Consider the following 23,950-nt stretch of genomic DNA (forward strand, 5'->3'; position numbering starts at 1 on the left):
GTAAGTTCTATGTTTTTAAATTGGAGAATAGCAATAGAAATTAAAATCTGGGCACTAGGTGTGCTTCTTGCTACTGGGTGTCATTGCTTCTAGGTCCTTTCAGCTGACAGATGAGGGAGATATGTATTCATATATATACTAATCCACATAAATGCACGTGTTAATTGTCCCTCGTATTCAACTAAGTCCCTTGATATTGGGTGATGAAAATTTAAATGACACATAACTAACTCTGGGAATTGGTTGCCTAAGACTCATCAGTAATTGTTCTTTCCACAGAAATTGTTTGATCAATTAGCATCATGGAATTTTACCCTATGCTTGTTCACTTTGGTATTTGATTGAAAATTTAATGAGGCCCCATAAAGGTTTCTAGAACTTTTCTCTGTTTAGTTGTGCTCTCTTTGGTATTCCACTCTTAAAATTCTAGTCCCAAAATCTAGCCCACCCTGTCCAAATTACAGTATGTTTCCTGAACTACTCAAGAGTGTTCTTCTCTGATTGGGTTCCAATCTTTAAGCAGGAGTTTAGGAACTGCCTCCATGCATAAAGCCGGGGTGAGCATATGGCTTGCATCATTTGTTTACCTTTTCTTAGCGATCATACACGCTACCCTTTGTACACTCTGAAGTGTTGAAAACTTTTTATAGCTTTCTAGATGTTTATGGCAGGAAACTTGTTATCCCTCATTACCTGGGAGTAAGGTTTTGACTTTTTAAAAACTGCTTCCTCAAAAGAATAGATCAATTAGAATTTTTAATGAACTTTTCCAACCTAGCATTATTGAAATATCCTAATGATTCTTGAGATTTAGTAGATGTTTCACAATGGGAACTTTGACCAAGTACATTTGGGAAACCCTGGATTAAGCCAGATTTAAAAATTCCTTTCTAATTAATTCTTTTTAGGTTAAATCTCCAAAGTGAGTCTGCAGAATGCATTATTTTCACACCTATTTAACTGGGGAACATTATCTATATAATGGGAAATCTCATGGTATCAGTATTTAGCAGACATAAGATGGGTAACCATGTCCCATTGCATGATGAGTCAAAGAATAAGTTCCCTCAGATTACAAAGATGTGATTTCAGTAACTGAAAATTAATTTTAAGAGAATATTTACTAAAAGCTCTTTAAAATTTTATTGCTGTTCCTGCAAGGAAATTTTTAGTAATCAATTGTGTTTTATTGCCTTGTTTTTTTCCATTGTACATGCCACTTTTCATGTACCAATGTCATAGATTTCTGTATTATTTTTTCCCCTTCTTTCACCTTCTCTAATTTATTTTTCTAACTTGGATAGGCAAACCCATTCATTTTTCTGAACTCTGTCTTCATCTCTCTGCAAAATTGAAGACCCTATTTTGATTAAGCCTGCTGCTTTGACTGTTTTCTTTCTCTTTTCATTTTCCTTTGTGTTGAGCAATTAGACTCCACATGCTTTTTTTTGACCCTAAGATGGTATCTTTCACTTGATGTATTCAAGTACCAAGCAACTTAAATACTACTTAGATATACATTTATCACAGGGATTTGACAGCTCACTATCTCCTCAGTGGCCTTTCCATACTCTCAGATACAAGACTCTGTGAAAGTACTATATCTACCAGAATACTGTTTCACATTTATATTCATCTATTCTTGGCCCTAGAGCTAACTTAGTTGACTCCAAATGGCTTAGTATCTCTTTAACATATGACTATATCCTTTTAGATAGGCACTTCATTTCCAAATAATACTTAAATGGTTTTTATCCTTGGCCTGCTGACTGGTATAACTGCAAAAAACAGCCAGAGAATATCACAATTTTCTCTGGCAAGTTCTTTTGAAATAAATGACCAAGTGACTGCATATCTAAAAGCTCACAGAGTATTCTTTTGTTGCTCATGCCTGAATAACTATTCAACACATCTATTCCCAAGGTCTTTATAATCATGGTTCCAAAAAATGCACATGTAGTTTTACTGACTTGGCCTTTGAATTTGATTCTTACAATGGAATTGCTCTTTACTGGATTGTCCCTGAGCTCAATTACAAACAGTATTGAGTTTATTTGGGGCACACCTGGGTTCCCCAATTCTCATTCTAGTTCTCCTACTGTGAAGTACAGCCTTCTCTCTCTCTCTGTCCACTTTATGTTCTTCATTATCCATATAATCTCCTCTCTGGAAAGTAGCCCTCCTGCCATTCATAAAAAAAGGATAGGTAATTCAATGTGTTAGACATATTGGGGGCTCTTGAATTTAAAGCAATGTTATATAATAGTGGTTCTAGTCATACGATAAATGGTTTTGTTCTGTGCCATAGGAGTTGTAGTTCAAGTGGAATCAGTGGTAGAAAAGGTGTGGCAAAGGTGGGGCTGCTGACTACCCTGATAAACACATCAGCTCCTGAGCAAACCTATCTCTGATTCCAAGTAGTTTGGTGCTCTACTTGCCTAAAAAGGCTGAGAAGATATCTCTTTTTCCATTCCATGGCTCTCTTTCTATTCACTGTGATAATGCCAAAATTCTAGTGAGAACACTTTATTACATAAGAAATAAGCTATTGTTGTTAAGAGCACAGATTCTGGAATCAGCTGACCTGAGTTTCTTCTATGACTTTACTCTTCAACAGATGCATATTCTTTGGCAACATATTTAACTGTTCTAAGTTGCAGTTTCCTCATCCAAAAATGGATAAATTACTTGAAATGTCCCATAGAGTTCTCTCAAAATTTAATGTGATAATTTACGTAAAGCAGTTAGCATAAAACCTCACAATATATGCTTAACACATCATAGTTATTATTCTCATTCTTTCTTATTCATATATTGATGGTAATAATCTCTTCTACTTTGTTTTGAAAAATGAATTCAAAGCCTTCAACACTGGGTAGGCTTTGACTAATTCCCATCAATAGGAGAAATCAGAGCTAAATTCTTGCCCTGTGTATTTTCTTCTTCACACTATGATGTTATCAGTTCTATTATTGATAACACCTAAATCTGTGCTCAGCCTTACTGTAAAATGGACTAGTCACAATATGGATGTGATGTCAGTGGAACCATGGAATCTCATTTCAAAATTATTTTTGTCTCCCAACGTTAAAAAACTGATCTGGAGTAAAAACAGCATTCAAATCCCAGATCCTATACTTACTAGCTGTGTGATGTGGGGGATTGTTATATAGTCTCTGAGTCTCAATGCCCCCTTCTCCATATAGACTGGGTACCAGAATATCATGTTATATGTTTTGTTGGGGTTAACACTGATGGTATTTAAGTGTTTAGCCAGTGTCTGAACATAGCAAATATTGAATGTGTGACAGTTTTAAAAAATTATTCCAACACAAACAATATGCCAAAGTAATATTTGTGATGCCTCAGTAATGGCATACACAGCAGAATCTTTGACAAGCATTTTTCTCATTTACTGTTTTCTTACTTTTCATTTTCATTACAAATTAATGGAATTATTTCTTGTACAGCAATACACACAAGTTGTCTTGAGCACTAGAGCACAAAAAAGGATTATTTACTACAAAGAAATAGAAATCTGTCCCAAATGGTGACAATTAGATAATTTTATCTTGTATGTTTTTGCTAATTAATTTGCCAATTAAATCTATTCACTAAAGCTTTCTAACATAAACTATATGTAGTGTTTTGAAGAGAAAAAACTATACACAAATGTATGTATTTGGCACTGGTGATTTTTTTTTTTTCTATTTAGCTCTTGGATTCTTATCTTTCGTAGGTATTTTTAGTGATGACCTCAGTGGAAGCTGAAAAATTAAATAATTCCTAAAAATTGTGCCTTTTTACCTTTGGTTCACTTTTTATTCTATTTCTATTAAAACAAACAAAAATGTCTAACTATATCTTTATTAGGTGAACTAAGTTTACAAATATTGTCTGCCAAATTAATCTCGTTAATGATTCAAATATTTTGAGATTTCAGGGGTGTTTCTGAATTTCCACTAAGAGGTAAAAAAAAATGTCATCAGGGCTTCCCTGGTGGCACAGTGGTTGACGGTCCGCCTGCCGATGCAGGGGACACGGGTTCGTGCCCCGGTCCGGGAAGATCCCACATGCCGCGGAGCGGCTGCGCCCGTGAGCCATGGCCGCTGAGCCTGCGCGTCCGGAGCCTGTGCTCCGCGACGGGAGAGGCCGCAACAGTGAGAGGCCCGCGTACCGCCAAAAAAACAAAAAAAAAAAAAGAGAAAAATGTCATCATTTAATAGCATACCACTGGGATCACAATCTTAAAGTTTAGGTTCAGATATATCCAAGTAAGCAAACACAAAATAGGCTTGAATTTCATGATGGAATAATCATCCTCACCTCACTGTGACCTTGCCGGATTTTCATTTTTATTTGCCGTAACAACAATGTCAAGTATGCATAGAGCTATTTATATTACGAAAAGCATGGTCACCATGAACTCGATGGTCTTTAGTTGTTATTAAGAATTCGACATATGCTCTAACCAGTTAGCGGTGATAATTGTCATTAAACCCAAATGTTATTGGATTGCTGTATGACTATTCTTAAGAAATCCTCAAATCTTATATAAATTTGAGTGAACGTTATTCAAAACATGAAACAAAACAACAGCATAAAAAAAAAACAAAAAACAACAGCGTATTAGATGATAAACAACCTCAGTAAAGCACTGATGTCATAGGTTATAGGTCATCCTGTTATATAAAGCATCTTTTTCTCTTTAGCTAAGGAAAAAAGAGGGAGTGATGTTGATTTTTTTCAAAAATCACCAAATGTGAAAACTTAATATCATCATAATTGATTATGGATAAGTGTGCAGACACTGTGCACGTAAATATTTTGAAAATCTAAAGTTTCTAAAATGCTTAAAAATATAGTTTATAAAATACGTTTTAAAATGTACAGCATAATTATATGTAAGAATAAGCAAGCTAACCTCAAAAACACCTAAATATTTTCTGTTTACTGACTTTGCTGCATTTAAATCTCTCAAATTTGTAATGGGATATCATGTAGTGTAGCACTGCATAGCTTTATGCATAAATATATATACATACACATATATATGTATACATATATATCTTTCACAACTAAATTTCCTTACTGACTAAGGAACAGATTATTTTATTTCAAATGTGTCTCAACTTAAGTGTGTTTTCAATTACTCTTACTAAGAGTTTAAATATATGTACACACACAAATATAAAATATAGAATTATATGAGTGTTAGATTAATTATGTATTATAATTTATGATACATATTAAAAGATACTTAAAAATTACATCGGGCTAGTAAATGAAAGCATAATTTGATGTTGCTTCAGAGCCAACTAATGGATTTTGAGATGGCCACATACATAACTGAAGAGACCAGGGAAAGGGATTAAATGATGAGACCAAAGGTACTAATAACAAGGTCATCAACTAAGTTTTGATTGAAGAGACCTTCAGAAACATAAATGAACTTAGCTGTACATAATAAATATATGTTTCTATTCCCTTGACAATACCCAAGGTAAATTATCTATTGAAGCCTTCAAGGGAAGAAGCAGATTGCATTAAGAATAAAGGCTTATGTGCATTAAAAAAAGAGTTTGGGTTTCTACTGGACACAAGTCAACGTGTAAGTTGAATAAGAATTTAACATTTGTAATAAAAACTTTCTAAGTAAGTCATGTAACTAATACGTTTTGTTAAATGAGCAAAAGTGGAAAGGAGCTGAATCAATATTTGAAAAACGCAGTTGATTTGTAACGTGGTAAGAAATGATTTTCTAATATATAGTGATTACAAATGGACAAAGTCCCAGTGGCATTATCACTTGCAATGTCAGATACTATATTACCTGGACAAAATGACGTCTTACCTAGGAATATTATGATGAAGTACTAATATTGTGTGCTTAGTTATCATTACTAATTGTACTCTTAGCAGGAAATTTTAAGCATTAAAAAAATTCACTAAGACTATATGGAAGCATGCAGATAAGCTTTTCACGTAGAGAGCATTTCATAACAGGAAACAATGATAGGATATTGTAAACATCTTCTTTTGCCTACCTTTGTATTTCAGTAGTTCAATATAACCACATTTCTCCAAAGACTCATTCTGTTATTGAAAGGTAATGGTGGGAACCAACTTAAGAACATGTAAAATGCAAGATTTTTTAATCAATGAGGAGCTATTAATTTAACCAACCCTTCCTGTAATAATATTGAGACAGACTGTCTGCCTGTTTTTACATTATAGCTAGCTTTGCAATCTGTGTAGAATTTAATGAGGTGTGTAATTTTTGTGAACTTATTGATTTTGAGCGATTCAAAGATTTTAGTGGCACTGAACTTTAGTATCTTTACCTTTCGTTTATCTTGTATAAAGACAATAATATTTTAGTGCTAGCTGTTGATCTCTTTGCACTGCTCTTATTATACATTAACTATTTTTTCTCTAAAGGTACGTGGAATAGGTATTTGGAAGAATATACAATTTAGTCTGTTCCTCTCCCTATTAAAATCCTTCATATTCTATATTCAGGTATTTCATAGTTCAGTTAATTTCTTCTTTTGAGATGCATTATCTAGAACTCCTAGTTTTGTGTATGTCTTATTTACCTATATAAGAACCACATACCTTATCTCTCAACAGTATTTTTACGCTCTGGAAAATTGAAACAGCTTCTGAGTCATTTAAGAGGGCATGCAATTCACAAGAATGAACTCGTATACCAACGTCCCTTTTTATTCACGGGGGATTCGTTCCAGGAGCCCAATCAGATATTAAAGTCCATATATGTTCGAGTCCTTTATATAAATGGGGTAGTAGAGTCGGCTCTCCGTATCGGGGGGGATCTGCTTTGCAGGTTGAATCAAAATTTGATTCCTGGTTGCCTGAATCTGCGAATGTGGAACCCACGGATGCAGAGGACCAACTCTACTGTCTGTTAGCTCTGATAGTGTAAGAGGTCTGACATGGTGAAATATTTCAATAAATTGTATGAAAAAATATTATATGTAATTTGAAAACCGGTTTTATACCACTACATTGTGTGACTAACCACAGCACAGTATTAACGGCTATTTATCCAACACAAACCAGAGAACGTTGCGTTTGCTTTATTTTATAACATGTTATTTGATTTATGCAAGGATAATATCTAAGATATTTACAAAATGATAATGCTCAAGTTTTAATATACTCATAAAATTATTCAAAGAAAGGCTGCTCGAATTCTACTCAGAGGCTGCCCAGAATTAAAGTTAGTGGCTGCATGGTATGTTTTCTCATCCTGCTAACCCTAAAATTACTGAAAGAGAAGAGATCTTTGCTGGTAATTAAAGGCAGAGGCGAAAACAATTCTGCTTTAATTTTTATGTAGGGCAATTATGGGTAAATTTTCATTTTAAGAAAAATATCAAGGTAGAGGAAAAGTTGTTCCCCTGCTTAAAAAGATTTAAAAACCTTTGGTTTAGTGAATATTGATACCTAATTTAATTCCTTGGAGATCCATCAATTAAAACTAGAATAAGTAGTCCAGAGTTGATACTTCCATATACATGACCAACAGACAGGGAAACCCACTTATACCTAATGGAGGGCTGATGGTTTTAATGTTTGTTTCCTACCTATAACCAAACATCCCCTCTATCCCTTATTGACTCAGTCTGATCAATAGCCTTTTATGTAGAACCCTGTCTAAGGCATTTTAAACGTCAGAGTAAGTTAAACCTACCCTTTAGTCTCCATGTGTCCCACTGTATAATTTTCCAATATTATTTAGACATATTTTTCCTTACAGAAATTAGATTGCCTTTTTTTCTAAAACAGCATTCTGTGATCTTGCCTGTTTTTCTATTCTTTGCCAGGTGACCATTATGAAGGATGTCTTTATTTGCCCAGGTTCCTTTTGGGAACTGATAGGTTAGGATTCACAATGACTACTCAAACATGTCATGAATATTTTATCAAATTGTCCCCCAAAAGTTGTCCTTGTTTTAAAAATGCAAAGAAAAGATGTGTATATATAAAGGCTCTGGGAATTCAGAGGCAGGAAATGTTATTTCCATTTGGGGAAATAAAAAATGCTTCATGGAGGAGGTGGCCTATCACTGTTTAATTTAGCTACTCTTTGCCCCAAATGAAATAGATCCTGCTTGTTTATAGGTTCTCAGTCTTTAATATCCATCAGGATCTCTAGAGGGCAGATTTCTGGGCTCTACCTGCAGAATTTGTTATTCAGTAGTTAGTTTTGGGGTGGGTTCTGGGAATTTCTCCATCAGGTTCTACCAGGTTCTCAGTTGTGCTGAAGCTAGTCATCTGGCTAACACGTTTCGAGAACTATCAGTACAGAGCTAGACAATGTCAATTGGACTAAGCTATCTGCCTTTAATTCTTGAGGAAACCTTAGGCTTAATATTCCCAAATGATCCCCTAATTCATTTCCGTCTTTCTCCTTTATCATATTCAAACAACTGAATATTTACTCTGAATTTCCTTGAAATGTGGCATTAGTTCTCTTTTGGCTAAATATTTATTTCTTGCTTTCAATTTACACTAATATTTTTAAATTATTATTTTTTTCGAATCGCAGTTTGTATTGTTTGTTTCAAGGCAACCTAGTCATTAATTTCTGTTTTTAACTACAGGATCCCAGATGCTAGGTTAAGAAGAAGAGAAAAAGAAATTATTTCCATTTTGTGGTATTAAATCACATGAAATACCTACACTTAAAATAGATTTTTTTTCTGACTACAACAGGGATATATACTTGTCTTAGCCTGGTTTCACCAGAAAGCAGAGCCTTAAACAAAGCATTAAGTGCTACTCCTTCATTACAGAATGCAGTCCTGGGAGTAGGGATAAGAGAAGAAAAGAGTGTCAGAGAAGGAGGGAGAGCCAAGAAGAGGATGTGTTTTCAACCTGGCCAGCACTTGGGTATCAAGGACAAATTGCTCAATCTCCTGAGACTGTCTCCTGAGAGGTCTTTTAAGTGACTGCTTTTTACGGCAGTCCATCATAAAGAGGAAGAGATAAGAATATATTCACTAGCTCTTTTCTCTCACTGGTGGAAGTTGAGCCCCACAAAGCACTAAGCTCCCCTGCACTTCCTGATTGTGTACATGTGAGCTCCACAGGACTTGGTGTTGCATGCCTCATTGTCACTAGGAAGCTCCAAGGTCTGTACCCACAAGAAAGGTGCTCAGAGGTCATGGAGAAAGAGATTAGCCCTAGGCTGGGACAGATAAAAACGGCCAAATGTCCAAGATACAGTTTTGAGGCCAAAAGAATCTAAAGTGATTCATAACAGATGATATAAATACTCATTGTAGAACATTATCTTCCTTGTTCCCTCTGCCATTTTAGGATGGTGTCGAATATTGTCTGTGTTTTAAATTCGTGGTTGCCCTGACCTCTAGGAAACCAATCTCTCTTGACTCTGCTCTTATCTCTTGAGGACTCCTTATCAATCTTCAATGTGGATCTTTTATGTGGGTGAATTTTCCTTTACATACCATGAAAATATTGTTTGGATTTCTATACTTGGTCATCTTCTCTTTTCACTTCTACTTCCTCTGATGATTTCTTCTACTTATACCTTCAACTGACAACTATATGCTTAATGCTCCAAAATGTATCTCATGCCCAGGTCTTGTTACTGAGCTGCAGACCCATGTATCTCATGGCATACTCTCCATTCCTACCTAGATGTTTCGTAGGAATTTCAACATTTTCAAGTTTGAACAAATCTCCCATCTCAGAATTCTACCGCTTCTCCTGTATTTCTTAACATACCATCCGTCTTCACCTTCCCCATTCAATCTTCATGTAGTGGGGATAGTGTCTTGTTCACTGGTTTGTTTTTTAAATTTCTTGAATCTGTCTAGCCCTCTCCATCCACATTACTACTATGCTTATGTGGGTCATCGTCATCTCTAGCTGGGATTACTACCACACACTTCTAATTGATAACTCCCTTTTAGGCTTCCTCCTTTTTCTACTGCTTAACATTTTTCAATTGTTCCCCATAGTCTTCAGGATAAAGAGCGAACATCTTGGCATGTCTTTACATGATTTGCTTTTCACTTTCTTCTTCAGTTTAAGCATTCACTGCTTCTAGAGAGTTGCCCTGAGTATTGTGCCAGGTCAAACTAAGTCATGTTCACTTCCCTGAATCTACTACACTCTGACTTACCTTCAAGTCTTTTTGATTCCTTTTGCATGAACTAACATTAAATGCACTCTTTATCTGACTCATGTTTACAGATTCTTTCAATATTCAGCTTTTCCAGGGGGTCCCATCTTAACAGTCCTACTTCCAACCCAGACTAGTCATGCTTCTTGTATTTTTTATTTTGTTTGCCCAGATTGTACTGTGCCTACTCTCATCAAAGGATACAGATAGGCAATCTGTATTCTAATCTGCTGTTTACTTATGCATTCCCTTATTTAAGTTGTAAATTTCTTGAGGGCTAGAACTGCCTTGAATAGATATTGACCTATGTTGAATAGCCAATACATGCTTGAATAAGTTAATACATAATATTATTTATTGACGAAGTAATTTGACACATATGTTCTATGAGTCATCTCTATTTTTTGGCTGAAGAAACTGAGTTTCAGAGAGTATAAATAAATTGCCCAAAGTCAAACAGCCAGTAAGTGACAAGGCCAGATTCAACTTTAGGCATATCTGATTCCAGAGCATTTGTCTTTACCACAGAGCTACACTGAAGATGCAAGGATTCAAATTCTAACTCTGCCTCTTGTCAGATTAAGGCTTTACTTCACCCCTTTACAAAGCTGTGTCTCAATCTGCCAAAAATGGAAGGGGATACATGTGATGGGTTCTTTTTTAGATAAATAAGCAAATATTCCATACTAGCATAGAGTTAATAATAAACATTTTTAAAATTATTCTTATTATTTAACTTATTTACCTAAATTTTAAAAGTGCAAGCATGGGGAGTATAAACCATAGATCATTTAGTAATCGTGAATGGACTTAAAAATTCATAGTTCATCAGCATTTAATAGAATAGGAACCTTCTACTTTCCTAAAAATATGGGAAATAAAAGCAGTTATATCATGAAATACTATATACATCAGAGACATTTTATTTGAAATGTATAGGAAATTACTATAGAGAAATAATACTAAGATGGAGACTCCTCAAAGGTAATGAATCCTTTTACTGTAACTTTACACCTATCGATGAATTGACCAAAACAAAATTGTATTACATTTATCTAGGTTGAACATCAAGGGGGGCCAGTAGAATAACATTTAACATTGAAGACCTGAGGAGAACCACCTAAGGCAGGATTGCACTTTTTGGCAAGCCTGTTGGTCTTTATTCTTGAAATATTTTTCTTAGGAGCGCTGAAGAATAATACTTTTACTGCTAGTTAGTGATTTTTTAACAATAGCGTCTTTTGGAAGATTAAGGAGATGTGTGTACATATAAATGTATAAACATATACATATTTATATACACACTTATACATACACACCATCCAACAATATATAAGTGAAACGTATTTAACAAGCCCAATTTTCCTTCTAATTTAATAGGGTTCAATAAATGGAAAACTGTGCAGTCAGAATAATGAAAAGAGGACATAATTTATCTTATTCTGTTTGTGTCCTTTCTATGTTCTTTTGTCCTTTGATTGCACTGGTGGATAATATTATTTTGTTCCCAAGGAAATATGTCCCTTTGATTAGGTTGTAGATATTCTCTCATTTGTCACTGTTCTATCAAGCTATGCCATGTAACAGCAGGAACTCTTGATTATTTAATTGCTTGTAAGAATTCATTAAATCCGACTATCAATCATGGGACATATGGTAAACATCACCCAATGGCGTGAGAGGTTGTAGCAATGATCTGTCACTAGGGCAAACCCTCTTTTCAGCAATACAGACTTTGGTTTAGTTGTCTGATCATGATTATTTTTAATTGATATTGATTTACAAGTCAGGGTTCATCTAGTTGCCTTACTCCACACTTTGAAGTTAATAATATAAGCATTTGTAATTTTATTAGAAACATACTCAAATGAATCTTTTCTGCTTGCACCCGATTTTCTTCTCAGTAATTGAATCTATTCTTTTACAAACAGTGCATAATAAATTTTTAAATCTATTATTTTTCTCTTGATAGAATTCAAATAGTACTCCTTAATAAATAGAGTTTACAAAGTCAATATCAATACTTAGTTATAATCAGTTGTGGGGAAGCTGCATCTGTAGGGATTATTTCTGAAATGGTCCTTTTCAAATTAGAGAAAATCAAAACAGCTATTTTTCTAGGACTAAAATTGTAAAACTTGAAACTAGTGTATCTTCCATTAAGTGAGCATAATTTAAAAAAAATTATGTATTTACAGTGAAGGTTTACAAGCATCTAGCCTTCCATATATTCAAGACCAGGATATACAGCTGCCTTTAGGGATTCAGTGTAAAGTTAAATTTAAAATAAGGTTTAATTCATTAGCCCGTTTCCTAGAAAACCATGCATCTGTTGGTTATCTGAATCAGGTGCACCTAGAGGGAAGAAAAAATGAAGCTCCCATCTCCCTCTTCACATGGATTAATACACATTGAAGCCATTAGAAAACCCTAATTCTAGCAGCCTTCAGAATTATGCGCTAAAAAGAGGAGCACATACATGTGGAAGAACTAGTTTAGATTCCGGTTGTGAACTTCCTCAACACCTCCATCATACCAGTGACTTGTATGTCAAAGTCTTTCTTTGGAAAAAGAATGTTTTGTTTTTTAGAGTTTCTGCTTAATACTAGATTAATACTAAGGCTATTAATCATTTTGCTGTATAATATGCTAACATTTTACAAACAGTTCCTCATTTAATCACGTAAGTTAATATTGATGGAATGCTTATATGTGGTAGGCACTTTGGTAAATGCTTTACCTACGTTATGTCACATAATTATTACTATAAGCATGCATATATGAAGTAGGTGCTAATAGTTCCATTTTACAGTAAAGGAAACTGTGGTTTAATGAGGTTAACTAAAGAGATACAACTAGTAAGTGACACAGTCCATACTGAAATCCAAGTCTGCCTCACTCTTGGGTCTTCACTCATAGTTCTACAGCTAAATCCAGTAATTATGGGGCCCCTGTACTGCTACTCTCTTCTTTCACTCATTGCTAATTGGTTACAATGCATGTCCTCAGACTCCATCTCAGCATAGGGCTCCCGGCAGGCACTGCCCCTTGGTGTGGCAGTAAAACCATTTCTCTATTCATGTGTTATAATAAACTGCTCTTACCCACTAACAATACAGGCACAATTACATTTATAAGTCAGGCATGCATAGAAACAAAGCAATTAGGAACGGAATATGAGAAGCAAAGATAGGAAATCAGGATACTGTGTGCAAAATTATGAATAGGTGGATTTTTTCCACTTTCTCTGTAACGTTAAAATCCTGAATACACACAACAGATGGTAACCATTTCTCAGCTCACATCAGGGAAGGGTTGAGCCTAGAGAAGAGTTTTCAACCCTGAAGGCCACTCAGTCTTTACTTTTGTTAGTGAGATGCGACTAAACACACCTGAAGGGCTTATATTGCAGGGAAGAGCACTAGGGTTTTTCTTCCTGGGGGTTAATTCTTGAGTTACGTTTTTTTTTTCTTTAATATTAATCCACATATAATCTTAAAAATTGCACTACAGGATTTAACGTCCCCTGTCTATGGAGCTTGGCCTGGAATTAAGAAGGGTTCCTCACTTTGCATTCCTATAGCACTCTGATCTTGAAACAACTATATCACTTATACTTGTATATACAATTTATACCTTTATATTTGTCACCCCTAGTCGGCTCTCAATTCCTGAAACTATTCATTTTTTAAAGCCATGTCTTACCTATATTTGCACAAGTTACACAGTGTAAATTTCATCTTGTAAATTCTAACGTTCCTTAACTGAATGGATGGATTAGTGACATGATCTTACATACACCTCTATTCTAGGATACTTCATATTCCACTTTTTATTTCATCCTCTAATCATCTGTTTCCACTCTTGCTCTTCCTCCCTCATCTTCATATTGCCTATAGCACCAAGAGGCAACAATCAAGTGTTGATTAAATTGAATGAAACCCATTTTCTTATCACTGACCTGCATATTCAATCTGTCAAATGTCTGGATATGTTACCTAAGTTGATTATGTATATTGCCCACAGTTCCCAGATATGTAACTTCTTGTTGACTGTTTAGAAGTATTACGTAGATAAAATTAAGAGTACTTGAATTGTTGGGGTAAACATAGGCTTACTAGAAGTAAGTAGTAGATCCTAAGAAACCTATATGGGTTTCTGTACTTGAAGCATATTTACAGTTTACAGTATGAAGAAACCAACTCTGCTATACGGAACCAGTGAAATGAAAATGACAGAAAGAATACAAGGAGGTCCTGTATTCATAGCACAGGCGCTCTGTGATGCACTTGTCTTTTTATGATTAATTTAGACATTTTCACTAATAGATTCAAAGATAATTGCCAGATAAACAGCTGTGCTATCCCTATAACAGGAGAGGAAATGAGTAAGGGATATTAAATAAGGAAAAATGGTGCTCAGGTGCATTAATCTGGAATATGGAGCTCATTGTAAGATGTTCTGTCTTCCTTGGTATTTGGATTTAAAAACGGGAGTATTAAGGCATAAGGATATGACAGGGCATCATGAGGATGAATAATCTCCTTATGAAACTAAATGATTATAATAATATAATTTTTTATGGGTGGAAGAGTCTTGTCATTTCATTATTCAGTCTTTTATTAAAACTTACAATATACAAAAAAGGAAATGTTTAAAATATTTTTTTCAAAAGTGTATAAATCCTGGGTCAACGAACATGTTTCAAAGAATGTTAGCAATATAAAAAAAACTCATAGTAAGTGTTCTCTTGTTTATTTTAACTTATTTTTTATTTGCAGATAGGAATATTTGTGATTGTCCAAGTTGTAAAGTGCTGAAACCATCAATGATTTCAAAATCGTTTATTTTATAATGTAACTATTTGTAATTTAAAATCAAACTCCAGAAAATACATATCCTATTTGTAAATGCGGAAGAGACAATCATCAAATTTACTAAATCTGATTTGATGCCAAATATAAATAGACAATTGAATTCAGTAGTTGCCCTAATAAGTTAAGTAATATCATAGGTGCTTTGGTAAAATTTGCATAAAACTGTTTTCCTATTCTATTTTCTTGCTGGACTTTTCATGAGTTAGTGCACCACTGTACTTTTAAAAATCTTTGCACATGTAAACTGTTAACTCAGGCTTTTATAGACTTAGTATATTGATGGGAACTGCATTATACTAATTTTATGACTTTCAGACAGGTTAGTGCCAGTGAGATCAGCTAAAGAGTAATGAATGCCATTTTAAAATACCAAGAAGCATGATTATTTTCATGCTGATATCACTGTGGAAAAATACCAAAGAGGCTGTGAGATTATGCCACAAAGCATAGAAACTGTTCCAGGTAATAAGTGCATAAACTCGGCTGTGCGATTGTACAGAAAAACCCATTAAAACCCATTAAAAGGACCCAAACTGCAGGCAGAAGATAAAAAAGGACTGATCAGTTGCATCCATGAAGGCTACAGATTGTCCATTTATTAATTAAAAGTACATTTTTATATATTGTGATGTGATAAATAGTTTGCCTGTACAGGTTAATTCTCTCACATCTGTACTGAGGGCTATTAGCATTGATCAATTATGCACTATGACATTTAACATTTCTGATAGACGGTCTAAAGGAGTGCTGTACCTGCAGCTTTGCTTCTGGTATTTACACAGCAGTTTCGTCTGGCTACAATTAATTGTGAAGTACTCCTAACACAAGTGGGACTATACCTCAAATAAGCATGTGCTTTTGTGGTTGTGTGATTATATTTTAGAACCAGAATTAAGTCTCCTGGAGCATAACTGTCTTGGTCACCACAAAATGCAGAGCTCCTCTGCCATGTATAAACATTATTGGGTATCACTGGCATAATGAGCCTAAATGTCCCAACACATGGGATGTATTATATACATAATATGGAAACATAGTTCTATAATTTATATAGTAATTATATGTGATGCCATCAACTTATTTTTGTGTAAATTACCATAGGGACTTTATAAAAATTTCTCTGTTTTTTTTTTTAAATTTTTGTCAGAGGTTTTTTTTTCTTTTTCTTTTTTTAAAGTCAGTTTCTCCATTAACAAGGATCTCCTGTATAGCAAAGGGAACTCTGCTCAATATCATGTAACAACCTAAATGGGAAAAGAATTTGAAAAAGACTAGATACATGTATATGTATAACAATCACTTTGATGTTCCCCAACATTGTTAATCAACTCTGCTCCAATATAAAATAAAAATTAAAAAAAAAAACTTAAAAAAAAGATGTTTGGAAAATTTTTTGAGCTAGGTGAAGTTTTAAAAGTCTATCCAAATGTTTATTTTTAAGGGTCTTGCTTCAAAGACTTTGTATACACAAATTGTTCACTTGGGAAAAGTGGAACACGTAGTAAAGTAGAACTAAAAGACAAAACAAAACAACACAAAAGCATCTACCCGGCAAAGATTGAAAATATCATATTTATGTAAGACATTTTTCAATTTATAAAAGAATCTTCATTTTTAATATCTTAATCTCACCAACCATCCCATAAGGCATTCTGCCTTCACTGAATATATAGAAGAACAAGACTTCAAGAGTCATAATTCATGGAGCATTTGGTAGGTTCCCAAAGGTTCCTTCAGTGTTGGGTGATAAATAGCCATCGACTAATTCTCTTGTGCTAACTTAAAAGAACCTTAAAACCAAGCCAGTAAAGGATCAACCGTTTTCAAGTAACTAGTTGAAAAATATTTATAGAAATTTAAAACTATCCAGCAATCAGCAAGGTAAAATTCACCATGGCTGATATCCAATAAAAAATAAACAGTCTTTCAAAGAAAAAAATATTATAAGAAATTATGATAGAAACTATCTAAAATGACACACAATGGAAACACAGTAAGCTCATTAGTGAGCTGTGGGACAGTTTTGAGTGGCTTAATATACAAGTAATTGGAGTCCCTGGAAGACAGAAACTATTTGAAGTGATGATGGCCAAGAATTTTCTGAATTTGATAAAATCTGTAAACACACAGATACAAAAATCTCAGTGAACCCCAACCACAAGAAACATGAAAAGAAATACTCTAAAACAAATTATAAGCAAATTTCACAAAACAAACATTAAATAGAAAAATCATAAAACCATAGAGAGAAAGAAGAAACATTACATAGGCAAAAAACTAACTTCTCATTGAAACAACAAAAGAACATTTATAAAAGCCCTAAAAACAAACAAACACATCAAAACCCTGTGAATGTACAGTTTGTTATCCAGCAAGAATATCTTTAAAGACAATGATAAAAGAAAGAATTCTTCAGATATACAGAAGCTGAAAGAATTCATAACCAGTAGAAATGTATTCTAAGAAATATCAAAGAAAGTCCTTCAAGCACAAAGAAAATGAACATGTGGATCAATAAAAGGAATAAAGAGCATCAAAATGGTAATTACATTGGAAAATATATAATATTAAAATATTTAAATCTTATTAGTAGATAGCTTACTGTTTAAACAAAAATAATCACAATGTGGAGTTTATAACTTGTATAGATGTAAAATGTATGACAAATTATTGCAAAGGCTGGGAGGGGAGAAGAGGAAGGATATAGTTTTAAGGTGCTTATACCAGACATGAAATGGTTTGGAATCACTTGAAAGCAGACTGTGATTAGTTAAAGATATGTACTATAAATCTTAAAATAACTACCAAAATAACAAATATCTATAGTTAATAAGCAAATGTAAGAGAAAAAAGGAATCATTAAAAAAAATCAATAAGCCCCAAACAAATCAGAAAGAGGAAAAAAGAGGACAAACAACAAATAAAACATATATCAAGATTACAGATTTAACAGTAACCATATCAATAATCAAATTAAATATAAATGGTCTAAATTCTCCAAATTAAAAGGTAGAGATTGTCAGATTGGATGGAAAAGCAATATCCAACCATAGGCTGCCTAGAAAGTGTATATATATACTTTATATTCTACTAGTATATATATATATATATATATATATATGCACACACACACATACATACACACACACACACACTAGTAGAGCACACACACAGAGGCCAAAAGTAAAAGGATGAAAAAATAAATACCAAGCTAACACTAGTACAAAGAAAGCTAGAATGACTATAATATTAGACAAAGTCAATTTTAGAGCAAAGATTATTACCAGAAACAAAGGGTCATTTCATAATGATAAAGGGGTCAACTAATCAAAGGAGCAAAACAAAAAAAAAATCCTAAGCGTTTATGCATCTAGCAAAAGTGCTTCAAAATACACCAAACGAATACTGATAGAACTACAAGAAAAATAGACAAATTCACAATTATAGTTGGAGAATTAATATCATTCTCTCATACATGCTAAAAGCAAAAAAAAAAATCAGTAAGGATATGTAAGGTTTGAACAACACTATCAACCAACTTGACCTAATGGATATTTATAGAACAGTCTACCCAACTTCTGTCAGAACACCCACTTCTGTCAAGAGCACATGGACAATTTACCAAGATAAACTGTATTCTAAGCCATAAAACAAGTCTCATATTTCAAAAAATCAAGTCATCCAAAGTATGTTCTCTAGTCACAGTGGAGTCAAATCTAAACAGAACAATATCTGGAAAGTCACAAATATTGGAAACGAAAAACATTTTAAAATAACCTATAAGTTAAAGGTGAAAAAAAGAAGTAAAATTAGCATTTGTAAATAAATGAGAATGAAATCACAACACATCAAAATTTGTGAAATGTAACTAAACCAGTACTTATAGGAAAACAAAGCACTTAATGCCAGTATTAGAAAAGGAAGCTGTCAAAGCAATAACCTCAGCCTCTACTTTGAAAAACTAGAAAAAGGACAAATCAAAACCTAAGTAAAGAGAGCAGAGAAATTAATAAATATAAGAACAAACATTAATGAAATAGAAAGCAGAAAAGCAATAGAGGGAAACAATCAAACCAAAGTTTGGTCCTTTGGGGAGATCAATAAAATTCATACACCTCAACTACTGAGAAAAAAAAAATGGAAAAGATGATGCAACTTAACCAATATCAAAAATGAGAAAGGTTATATCACTATAAATTCTATAGTTGTGGAAAGGATAAGAAAATATTATGAAAAACTTTATGCCGATAAATTCTACTTAGATGAAATGGGCAAATTGCTTGAAAGACACAAGTGACTATAGCTTATTCAAGATAAAATAGGTAACCTGAGTTTCCTTAAAACAATTAGAGATTTAAATTTGTGGTTAAAAACCTTCCCACAAAGAGAACTCACCACCTAAATGGTTTAATTGACAAATTCTACCAAACATTTAAAGAATAATACTAAATCTCTATAAAATCTTTTAGAAAACTAGAGAGAAGGAAATATTTCCTCACTCATCCCATGAAACTAGCTTACCCTCATACTAAAAACACTATAAGAAAAGAAAAACACAGCTGAATAACTTCTGAACATATATGCAATAATTCTACACAAAATTCTAACAAATAAATCCACCATTATATAAGATGGATAATACATCATGGCCAAGTAAGTTGTATGACAGTAATGCAAATTTTGCTTAATATTCAAAAATTAATATGATTCACAACATCAAAAAAGAAAAAAGATAATCCCAATAAATGTAATTGCTCATCAACAGATGAACAAATAAAAACTGTGTTATATCTGTACAATGAAATACTACTGAGAGATAAAAAGGAATGAACTCTTGATTTATAAGTACATATTAAAGTAAACATGTTGAAAGAAAGCCTGCCAAAAGAGAATGCATACTGTGTGATTTTATTTGTATAAATTTCTGGAAAATTCAAACTTCTCTTTAGTGACAGAATGCAAATTAATGGATCCCCAGGGAAAGGTCGGGGGAGGGAGAAAGAGGGGGATTTGGGAAGAGCCAGAATAGATGGATTACACATAGGCACAAGTACTCCTTTGGGGGTGATGGATATATTCATTATCTTGATTGCAGTGATAGTTTCATGGGTGTGTACATGTCAAATTGTACACTAAATATGTGCAATTTATTATATATTGATTATATCTCAATAAACCTGTTTTAAAAAATCAAACAAAATAAAGAACTTCAGAGTCCATCTGACATCCAGTATCAAAATCTCCAGAATCCGTGTTAGGCTACCTGGCTGACGGGAAGTAGTCTATAGCACGGGCCTCTCCCACTCCCTTTCCCCCCAGTTTCCAACAGTCTTACTTGATTCTGGGAGAGGGACAAGTTTTTTAAATTTTTATTTTATATTGGAGTATAGTTAATTAGCAATGATATGTTCGTTACAGGTGCACAGCAAAGTGACTCAGCCATACCCATATAAGTATCCATTCTTTCTCAAATTCCCATCCCAGCCAGACTATCAGAATATTGAGCCAAGTTCCCTGTGCTATACAGTAGGTCCCTGTGAGTTATCTATTCTAAATAGAGTAGTGTGTACATGTCAATCCCAAACTCCCAATCCATCCTCTCCCCACACGCCCCCCACCCTTTCCCCCTGGTAACCAGGGAAAGGGGCAATTTTAATTTTTTCTTTAAATTCCATTTAAAGTGCTATATGAGTCAAGACAATCCTTTATGCCACCTTTGACCTGCCACATGTAAGAATCACTTGTAATAATCAAGAATCACCAATTTACCATCAAAATATACTTAAAGTACTTTTATAGGAGATCCTGCCTTGTTGACAAGATTGATACAGTATCAAAGCAATTTCACTCAACATAAATGTGTAGGCATGACACTGAAAGTAATGTATGAGAGTATTTATAGAAACATTATTATAGTAGCCCCAAACACTAAATAACCAGTGTCCAATTTATAGCATAGGTAAATAAATGGTGATATATTTATACAACAGAATACTATGCAGTAATGAAATACTATACAGCTACACTCAAAAAATGGATGAATTCTAGAAATATAATATTGAGGGAAATGAGCTAGACACAAATGTTATATAACATGATTCCATTTTATATATAGTTCAAAAACTGGCAAAATTAATAATGTTAAAAACTGAGTGTTTACTTTTGGGTTGGAAAGAAGAGAGTAACTGGGAGGGGGCCTAAAGTAGCGTTCTGGTGTGTTCATCAATGTGTTTTACTTTTACTGAGTAGTGATTACATGGATGTGCTCACTTTACTATTCATTGAATCCTGTGCTTAATGACATGTTAGTTCACTAAAAAGAAACACAAAATTTTAAAAAGTCACATAACATTAGTCCATTAATAAGAGTCACTTAGGGATCTAACTAAGTCAGGGCGGTCTCATAATATTTTTAAAATCAGATTTAAATTCAGGTTAAATTATGGCAATTAATAATCAGTTCAGGAGCTATGCTATGATTCAGATAATTTCTAGATGTTACCTGGAGTTACAGAGTTCTACTTGTGACAAACATTACAGTTTGACAGAAACACATATCAACTGCTTTGATCCAGTTAGCCATTGCCTGTGAGTTGGTTGCTGTATACCTGGGAATAACTTATTTGATTTCCAGGCTAAGACTCTTGTAAAATGAAAACCTATCAAAAAGCATAGATTATGGGCCTTTGTTTTTGCATGATCACTATGATACCTAAGTATTAGTTTTATCATTGACATGTATTATATTTATATAAACAGCTAGGCGCCACCTTTCCTTGCCTTCCTTATCTTTTTAGTTTCAGTCCTACTAAACTTTAGGAAGTCTAAAGGATTAAAAAAATAAGTCTATTTGAAAATTTTGACATATTTATCAGTACTAAACAGAACATATTATTTTGGAATTCCTTTGGTGACGTATTAGGGGGATACGCTTCTCATCTCTATCCCTGCCCTTTTTATTGCCTTTTTAAATCATATTTCAGATACCTCTCTGGCATGTTGGCACAAAATGCTGAGTACCTTTCCCTACCTGCCTCTCCCCTCAGCCACGGCCACATTCAACAGGAATACAAACACTACGTTGGTGGTAAATGCAAGAGAAATGTGTTCCTTGAACTTAAGTCTCTGATAGCCTGTCATACTAATGATGTCGTTTTGAAAGCTTTTATTTCTTTTGCACATCTCCATTTTTTAATGCCTCAATGTGGTGGAGTGAAGAGACATCTAGCTCCATATTAATGGCTCAATCTTAGAGCCTCACACTTTCCAGCTTAAAAATGAAGATTATAAAGTCAACTTCATCAGATGATTTTAAGGAATATACGTGGGAACATACATAAATTACCTAATAAAATAATTAGTAAGTAATAAATACCTAATAAATGTTTAGAACTTCTGAAGGTGGGGGGAAGCATAGGAGAGAAGGAAAGAGAAGGGGATAAGGGAGTAATAACACACAATATTATACAATTAATAATATAAATTATTAATAGAAAAATGATTAATAGAATAATAAAGAATATAAAATATTATTCCAAGAATTTAACAGTTTGTCTTTTTAACCACACTGATTATGAAAGGGGAATTTTTTTTGTGGTACCATGTTACAATATCCAGAACATAACATTTAAAATACATATACAACTGCTTCTTGTCACATGTCATAAATTTAGTCCCTGAGATGGTTTTAAAATGTTCCATAAATATTTTTAGCATCTTAGGCTAATAAGAAAATGATATCTTTAAGTTATTATGTTAATAGAGACAAAATAGGTAAGTGATGAGCAGAACTTTACAAAACAGTACTTTATTATTGTAAAACTAAATTATATTTAGAAAAAGCTACAGGCATTAAAGAAGGGGAAGTGAAGAAAGAGGAGGGGGAGGAGCATTCACAGCAAAAAGCAGCCGGACCAAGGGGGCAGCCTAGCTTGCATCGCAGAAGGGAGTTGTGAAAATCTTTGCTCATTATTCTTTTTTTTGCGCTACGCGGGCCACTCACTGCTGTGGCCTCTCCCGTTGCGGAGCACAGGCTCCGGACGCGCAGGCCCAGCGGCCATGGCTCACGGGCCCAGCCGCTCTGCGGCATGTGGGATTCCCGGACCAGGGCACGAACCCGTGTCCCCTGCATCGGCAGGCGGACTCTCAACCACTGCGCCACCAGGGAAGCCCTGCTCATTGTTCTTTTCACAAACTCTCTCTTTTCTGTTGATAAGCAGGTGCATTAATTATATTTGATTTCCATACAAAACTTGATGAAAAATGACTTTATTGATGACAGAAAAATTTGTCTGAATATTTCCTAGTTCTTGTAAGACATTTTCTGTGTATTATTACTTGATATGCCTTGATGTCTGCAAAATTTACCCTTTTGTAAGGTTTTGTTTTGGTCTTGTAAGGAAGTTACCATGAAAATGTGTCACATCTCTTACCCTACCCTGCAGTTTCAGTCCTTTTTATAAATGTGAAAAATCCGTATGGATTCTATTTTATTTTTAGATCCAAAGTTTGGTGAGAAACCATGAACTTCACAAACCCACATGCAGTAAGTAGACCTGACTCTCCAGCTTCTTAATTTTGACTTTGTGTAATTGGTTTAGAAAAGTTAAAATAAATTTGCTGTAGAAGCATATAATCTCGAATAAAGTGCTTATATAAGAAGTGCACATTCTATTTGCTAAAACTACATGTTGAAAGTTTTTCCACTTTTGAAACTGAAGACTATTTTAAAAATAAAGAACTGAAAGAGAACAGAGCTGTTTAGCTGCTAAAATGAGCTTGGACTTACATCTTTCATATATTCTTCCAGAAAGGCAACATAAAGCTGCGTATACAGATCAGATCCTTAAATAGAAAGATGTTAATGAAAATACAAGATTTCTACTTGTTACATTAC

This window comes from Monodon monoceros, unplaced genomic scaffold (assembly GCF_005190385.1).
Source record: "Monodon monoceros isolate NGI ecotype Baffin Bay Population unplaced genomic scaffold, NGI_Narwhal_1 Super_Scaffold_2, whole genome shotgun sequence".
NCBI lineage: Eukaryota > Metazoa > Chordata > Mammalia > Artiodactyla > Monodontidae > Monodon > Monodon monoceros.